At 39.8% G+C, this 8,497-nt stretch overlaps 1 pseudogene; it reads right to left on the bottom strand.

Moving 5' to 3' along the window:
- Positions 1 to 329: 329 nt before the first annotated feature.
- LOC109566196 (multifunctional methyltransferase subunit TRM112-like protein pseudogene) lies at positions 330 to 690 on the bottom strand (annotated as a pseudogene).
- Positions 691 to 8,497: the final 7,807 nt, after the last annotated feature.

Below are 8,497 nucleotides of genomic sequence, written 5' to 3'. Positions count from 1 at the left end.
AATTAGGGATACATAGGATAGGACTAGCAAACAAGATACATGTAAACAAAGGTACACATGATCATAGAGTGAAAAACCGGTGCCTGGCACAATTTTAAGTCTCAGTTTCCTCATCATGGGCTTCTCTGGTGATTCAGTTGGTAAAGAATCTGCTTGTAACACTGGAGACCCAGGTTCCATCCCTGGGTTGGGAAGATCTCCTGGAGAGGGGAATGGCAACCCACGCCAGTATTCTTGTCTAGAGAATTCCATGGACAGAGGAGCCTGGCAGGCTACTGTCCAGGGTGTCACAAAGAGTCAGACATGACTGAGCAACTAACATACTTTCCTCACCACTCAGCAACCAACATGTTGGGGATCCCATGGCTGATGGGGAATAGACATCCTGACTCTGGGCATTGCAGGATGCCCTCCAACATATCCACCTCCAGCAGTATATGGTGCCTCTTTCTCAGAAATTTCTTGTCATGCTTATATCCCTGAATCGTCTCTTTGGGCACCTTGATCAGATGCAGGCTGTTGGCAGCCTCCAGAAGCACTTCCCACTCCACTTTGAGTATCATACATGCTATGAAGTTGGGGTTGAACTCCACAGGGTTGGTATGGACCTCAGTGGCCATGCAGAGGGAAGCCACAGGGCCTCACTCCCCACACATGCAAGCTCAGCAGATTGTGGGTGAGCAGCTTCATGTTTATGTTACATGCTCTTGCAAAGCTGGAACCAGGAGCTCCATTGTATATCCTTCCCTCCTCTATTGAAGATTAGTTGACCAAAGGTGTGTGGGTTTATCTCTGAGCTCTCTATTCTGTCCCATTGATTGAGATGTATGTTTTTGTGCCAATACCACACCGTTTTGATTACTGTAGCTTTGTAGCATTGTCTGAAGTCTGGGAGATTTATGACTCCAGCTTTGTTGTTTTTCCTCAGGATTGTTTGAGCAATTCTGGGTCATTTATGGCCCCACATAAAATTTTGAGTTATTTGTTCTGCTGCTGCTGCTGCTGCTAAGTTGCTTCAGTCATGTCCGACTCTGTGTGACCCCAGAGACGGCAGCCCACCAGGCTCCCCCATCCCTGGGATTCTCCAGGCAAGAACACTGGAGTGGCTTGCCATTTCCTTCTCCATTTGTTCTAGTTCTGTGAAAAATGTCATGGGTAATTTGATAGAGATTACATTAAATCTATAGATTGCTTTGGGTAGTATAACCATTTCAAAAATGTTTTTCCAATTCAAAAGCATAAGATCTTTCTGTTTGAATCATCTTCAGTTTCCTTTATCCATCATATAAGCCTTTTACCTCCTTGGTCAAATTTGTTCCTAATTTATCTTTTGATGTGATTTTAAAAGGGATTTTTTTCTTTCCCTTTCTGATATTTCATTGTTAGTGTAAAGAAATGCAACAGATTTCGGTATGTTAATCTTGTATCCTGTTTTTGCTGAATTTGTTTATCAGTTCTAGTAGTTTTTGTGTGGAGTCCACATTTACTACTGCAGAAACTGAGTGTCTGGGAAATTAAGTAAATTGTTCCAGGATATGTAGTAGGTAATACAGTGAAGATTCAAATCCATGTCTTTGGATTCTGTGAACAGGGAACTGTCTCCTTGTGCTTGCCCAGTCCCAGGCATTAGAAGCACAAAGAAATACGAAGATGAGTAAGGCACAGTCCCTGCCCTCTAGAAGCTTAGAAGCCAACCAGTCAGTTAGAAATGTAAGCATATAGTTGAAGTAAGTTCTAACTCTGTGTGCTAGAGTTATCCAGTCTCCTGGAGTAGCTGCAGCATAAGGTAGATGTCATATCCCAGGTCTCTTTTTTAGTCTGAAGAAGAAGAAGTATTAGTCGCTCAGTTGTGTCTGATTCTTTGTGACCCCGTGGACTGTAGCCGGCCAGGCTCCTCTGTCCATGGAATTCTCCAGGCAAGAATACTGGAGTGGGTTGCCATGCCCTTCTCCAGAGGATCTTCCTGACCCAAGGATTGAACCTTGGTATCCTGCATTGCAGGCAGATTTACCATCTGAGCCACTAGGGAAACCCTATTATTTTATTTTATAGTACTTGTAAGTTTTACTTTCTTTATAAAGATTAACTCATAATTCTCATTTAATAATGTTATGAGGTAGTCACTATTATATTCCCATTTTACAGGTGAGAAAATAAGGTACAAGTAGGTTAAATAATTTATCCAAAGTCACACAGTAGTAAGTGGCAATGCTAGGATTCAAATTCAAGAAGTCTAGCTCAAGAGTTTGTATTTCCATCACTAGACTTTGTTGCCTCTAAACCTTTCTAGCTCAGAAAAATTAATGTTAGCATCCACCAAAGTGATCTGATTCTAGGGTGTTGACTCATTAGGTGCCATCTTATTGCTTAACAATGAACAGTGTAACTATCAAGTAGACTGGATACACTTGTTCTGTTTATTATGCTTTTTCTAGGCAGTTCAACCTAGGAAGGCAATTTACAATCAAAGGCTTGTTGGCTTGCTTGGAATCAGATCAAGGGGAATTAGCTGGTTGATCTTAAGGACCTTCTGATTCCATTTACACTATAAGGTTATGTCTGTGGCAACCATTTCCCTGTATAATACTGAAGGCGTACTGCTTTTAAGATGTTTTGTAAACTTAGTGATGACCAATCCTCCTCAAGGTTTGAAATACTCTTTATTTAGACATTGTGTTAGTCAGGCTTCCTCTGTTTGTAAGTGTGGACAGTCCCAACTCAAATAAATGCATGTCCCTGGCAAGTTAAGAGATGGATATAGCTTCTCTTATTTTCATTCAAATGAAATCATCCTCCAAATTTCTTTTTTTATCTGTATCCCTCCCCCTCCACAACTCTTGGCTCTACTTAGCTCTCTGCATTGACCTCATTCATTCCTAGATAAAGATACTACCATGATGGGTTACCTATCCTGTTTTGTATCAATCAATATGGTCAAGAGAATGAGATACTCTTGTTTAGTTCAGCTTGGTTTATTTGTCCATCTGTGTGGCCTTAAGGGTCTGAGTTTACTTGATAATCCCACCAGAAGAACATGTTGAAGTGAAGAAGGCTACATTCCTCAAAGGATGTACAGACAAAAATAATAGTATCAGTAAATCGTATTGTAGCCTGAGACAAGAGAAAAAATTCATTAAAATAGATTCTGTCCTTATTTAAAATCTTGATGGGTTCATCATGGATTTTTTTCTATTAATTTTGATTTTTAAAATATTTCATTAAAATATTATTTATCTTGATTTTTCAGTTTTTTGGCATCCCTTAAAATTTGCATTAAAGGCAGATGTCTCACTCGCCTGGCTTCCTGACCTTAGTCTTGACCCTGTTACGAGGAGTCAACTTACTTCAGAGGTTAACATGGTGTCTGGCTCAAAGTAAGTGCTCAATAAGTGTTTGCAAAACAAATAGATTTATGAATAAATTGAAAAGTTTATTCTCTGAGATATATGATGAAGCTGCTTTCTATCGTTTTTTAATATACAAAAACATGGTTTATAAATTCATGTTAAGCAAACTCATAAGAAACTGAATGATAATCAGAACATTAGTTTAAAAGCCTGCAATTATAAATGTGAGAAAATAAACTTCTTGGAGAGAAGGGTAGAGGAGTAGAAAGGTTACTGATGTTTGTTGTGTCCATGTACTATGCATTTTATTTATTTATTACCCACTATATGAGGCATTTTGTGTATCATTATATTTAATACAAGCCTATGTGGCTGATATCTTTATATTGTTTAAATAAGGAAGCTGAGGCTCAGACAAACTTGCTCTATAACTAGTAAGTGACAGAGAAAGGATTTTAACACATATCTTTCTGTGTGAAATGACCTTATTCTGGCTGCTGCATATGTTGGAGGCAAGGTAAGCTAGAGTAGAAGAAAAAGAGAAAAATACAACTGTATCTGTCCACAGTATCAAACCCATGTCTTACACATAAACACTGAGAATATAATTATGAAACAAATGCGTAATAAATAAAACTTCCAATTGGTTTAGATAAATTAGTTACTTTGGCTAACTAAAGCATTATTCCTTCTCAATTTGACATTATTTTTCATTTAAACACAAAAAAGAAATAACTTACCTCTTCTCCACATGCCCCAAGTCTTAAAGTAATTCACAATTATGGATAGTAGTCTGAGAACATTCATGTCATCACCTCTCACCTAAAATTCAGAAAGGTGTGTGTGTGTGTGTAAAACACACCGAACATGTACATGCATTCATTCTTTAATGCATTCAACATATACAGTATTTATTGCTGCTAAGTCGATTCAGTTGTGTCCGACTCTATGGGACCCCATAGATGGCAGCCCACCAGGCTCCCCTATCCCTGGGATTCTCCAGGCAAGAACACTGGAGTGGGTTGCCATTTTCTTCTCCAATGCATGAAAGTGAAAAGTGAAAGTGAAGTCGACCAGTCGTGTCTGACTCTTAGCAACCCCATGGACTGCAGCCCACCAGGCCCCTATTGGATACCTGCTATTTCCATTGGACTGTTTTACATTTCTACATGCTACACACACGCACGCATGTGCATGTCAACTTATAACAGCTTGGAAAAACAAGAAAGAGTTTTATCAGAAACATTGGGAAATCCCTACAAGATCTAAGACAGATCTTGTAAATGAAAACTAAATGAAACCACAACCCAAAAATTTGTAGGAGAGGAGGGTTATAGAAAGATGACTTTGGTGTCATACCAACTCTGGACTCAATGGATAAAACAAGTGAGATGGACAAGCCCTGGACATTCATTAAAGTGATTAATGGAGGGAATATATTAACTAGGCTGGGACTTCCCTGGTGGTCCAGTGGCTAAGACTCTGCACTATCAATACAGGGAGTCCTGTTTCCATCCCTCCTCAGGGAACTAGATCCATTATGCTGCAACTGGGAGGTCTCAGGCTGTAACTAAAGATCCCAAGTGCTACAACTGAGACCCTGCACAGCCAAATAAATACATAAATAAAACAAAGTAACTAGGTTGGTTGACCATCAACCTGTCTCCCACTCCTCCACTAAACAGCAAGTGGCAGCAATGCTTGTTTATTAGCTAAAGAAGTATGGACCCTGAAGCTGAAGAGAGGGAGTGATGCTCTCTGAACCAGCTCCTGACCCCCAAGAGAGACAGGAAATTCCTCAAAAGAGAAATCATTAAGATACTCTTCCTAGTAGCATATCCCTTAGCTTTAGTTAAAAAGGGGCAAGCTATTATAACATATATTGAGCAGGAAACTAAGGATTAACAGGTACAAGATAAACAGATATAAAAATCATCAAAATTTTGTGGAAAATCAATCCTATGTAAGAAAACCACAGATCTCAACAAAGAGAAGAGCTAAATATTCAAGGAAAGAGTTTATTGATGATCTGTTAAAAGAAGAGAGGTAGTTGAAGAATAAATTAGTGAGTGGAAGATAGAGGCTGAGAAATTTTCCCTTTTTCATTTCAAAAGACAAAAGTTAAAAGATCTAGAAGATTCAATATACATGTTCAGTTCAGTTCAGTCGCTCAGTCATGTCTGACTCTTTGCGACTCCATGGACTGCAGCATCCCAGGCATCCCTGTCCATCACCAACTCCTGGAGTTTACTCAAACTCAGGTCGATTGAGTTGGTGATGCCATCCAACCGTCTCATCCCCTTCTCGTCCTGCCTTCAATCTTTCCCAGCATCAGGATCTTTTCAAATAAGTCAGTTCTTCACATCAGGTGGCCAAGTATTGGAGTTTCAGCTTCAACCTCAGTCCTTCCAATGAATATTCAGGACTGATTTCCTTAGGATTGACTGGTTGGACCTCCTTGCAGTCCAGAGGACTCTCAAGAGTCTTCTCCAACACCACAGTTCAAAACCATCAATTCTTCGGTGCTCAGCTTTCTTTATAGCCAACTCTCAATCCATACATGACTACTGGAAAAACTATAGCTTTGACTAGATGGACCTTTGTTGGCAAAGTAATGTCTCTGCTTTTTAATACGCTGTCTAGGTTGGTCATAACTTTTCTTCCAAGGAGCAAGCGTCTTTTAATTTCATGGTTGGAGTCACTATCTGCAGTGATTTTGGAGCTCAAAAAAATAAAGTCTGACACTGTGTCCACTGTTTCCCTGTCTATTTCCCATGAAGTGATGGGACCAGATGCCACGATATTAGTTTTCTGAATGTTGAGTTTTAAGCCAACTTTTTCACTCTCCTCTTTCACTTTCATCGAGAGGCTCTTTAGTTCTTCGCTTTCTGCCATAAGGATGGTGTTATCTGCGTATATGAGGTTATTGAAATTTCTCCTGGCAATCTTGATTCCAGCTTGTGCTTCTTCCAGCCCAGGATTTCTCATGATGCACTCTGCATATAAGTTAAATAAGCAAGGTGACAATATATACTATACATCCTTGACGTGCTCCTTTCCTGATTTGGAACCAGTCTATTGTTCCACACCCAGTTCTAACTGTTGCTTCTTGACCTGCATACAGATTTCTCAGGAGGCAGGTTAGATGGTCTGGTATTCCCATCTCTTTCAGAATTTTCCACAGTGTGTTGTGATTCACACAGTCAAAGACTGGCATAGTCAATACAGCAGAAGTAGATGTTTTTCTGGAACTCTCTTGCTTTTTCAATGATCCAGTTGGATGTTGGCAATTTGATCTTTGGTTCCTCTGCCTTTTCTAAATCCAGCTTGAACATCTGGAAGTTCACAGTTCACATACTATTGAAGCCTGGCTTGGAGAATTTTGAGCATTACTTTGCTAACGTGTGAGATGAGTGCAATTGTGCAGTAGTTTGAAAATTCTTTGGCATTGCCTTTCTTTGGGGTTGAAATGAAAACTGACGTTTTTCAGTCCTGTGGCCATTGCTGAGTTTTCCAAATTTGCTGGCATATTGAGTGCAGCACTTTCACAGCATCATCTTTCAGGATTTGGAATAGCTCAACTGGAATTCCATCACCTCTACCAGCTTTGTTCATAGTGATGCTTCCTAAAGCCCCCTTGATTTCACATTCCAGAATGTCTGGCTCTAGCTGAGTGATCACACCATTGTGATTACCTAGGTCATGAAAATCTTTTTTGTATAGTTCTTCTGTGTATTCTTGCCACCTCTTCTTAATATCTTCTGCTTCTGTTGGGTCCATACCATTTCTGTCTTTTATTGTGCCCATTTTGGCATGAAAAGTTCCCTTGGTATTTCTAATTTTCTTGAAGAGATAGCTAGTCTTTCCCATTCTATTGTTTTCCTCTATTTCTTTGCATTGATCACTAAGGAAGGCTTTCTTATCTCTCCTTGCTGTTCTTTGGAACTCTTCATTCAAATGGGTTTATCTTTCTTTTTCTCCTTTGCCTTTCATTTCTCTGCTTTTCATAGCCATTTGTAAGGCCTCCTCTGACCACCACTTTGCCATTTTGCATTTCTTTTTCTTGGGGATGGTCTTGATCACTGCCTCCTGTACAATATCATGAACCTCCATCCATAGTTCTTCAGGCACTCTGTCTATCAGATCTAATCCCTTGAATCTATTTGTCACTTCCACTGTATAATCATAAGGGATTTGATTTAGGTCTTACACATGCTAGTAAAGTAATGCTCAAAATTCTCCAAGCCAGGCTTTGGCAATATGTGAACTGTGAACTTCCAGATGTTCAAGCTGGTTTTAGAAAAGGCAGAGGAACCAGAGATCAAATTGCCAACATCCGCTGGATCATCGAAAAAGCAAGAGAGTTCCAAAAAAAATCTATTTCTGCTTTATTGACTATGCCAAAGCCTTTGACTGTTGGATCACAATAAACTGTGGAAAATTCTGAAAGAGATGGGAATACCAGACCACCTGATCTGCCTCTTGAGAAATCTGTATGCAGGTCAGGAAGCAACAGTTAGAACTGGACATGGAACAACAGACTGGTTCCAAATAGGAAAAGGAGTCCGTCAAGGCTGTATATTGTCACCCTGCTTATTTAACTTATATACAGAGTACATCATGAGAAGTGCTGGACTGGAAGAAGCACAAGCTGGAATCAAGATTGCCGGGAGAAGTATCAATAACCTCAGATATGCAGATGACACCACCCTTATGGCAGAAAGTGAAGAGGAATTAAAAAGCCTCTTGATGAAAGTGAAAATGGAGAGTGAAAAAATTGGCCTAAAGCTCAACATTCAGAAAACGAAGATCATGGCATCCGGTCCCATCACTTCATGGCAAATAGATGGGGAAACAGTGGAAACAGTGTCAGACTTTATTTTTCTGGGCTCCAAAATCACTGCAGATGGTAACTGCAGCCATGAAATTAAAAGACGCTTACTCTTGAAAGAAAGTTATGACCGACCTAGATAGCATATTCAAAAGCAGAGACATTACTTTGCCAACAAAGGTCCGTCTAGTCAAGGCTATGGTTTTTCCTGTGATCATGTATGGATGTGAAAGTTGGACTGTGAAGAAGGCTGAGAGCCAAAGAATTGATGCTTTTGAACTGTGGTGTTGGAGAAGACTCTTGAGAGTCCCTTGGACTG

Source organism: Bos indicus, chromosome 11 (genome assembly GCF_029378745.1).
Source record: "Bos indicus isolate NIAB-ARS_2022 breed Sahiwal x Tharparkar chromosome 11, NIAB-ARS_B.indTharparkar_mat_pri_1.0, whole genome shotgun sequence".
Taxonomy (NCBI): Eukaryota; Metazoa; Chordata; class Mammalia; order Artiodactyla; family Bovidae; genus Bos; species Bos indicus.
Note: the sequence above shows the minus strand (reverse complement) of the source record. Positions and strands in the feature narration are given on the sequence as shown.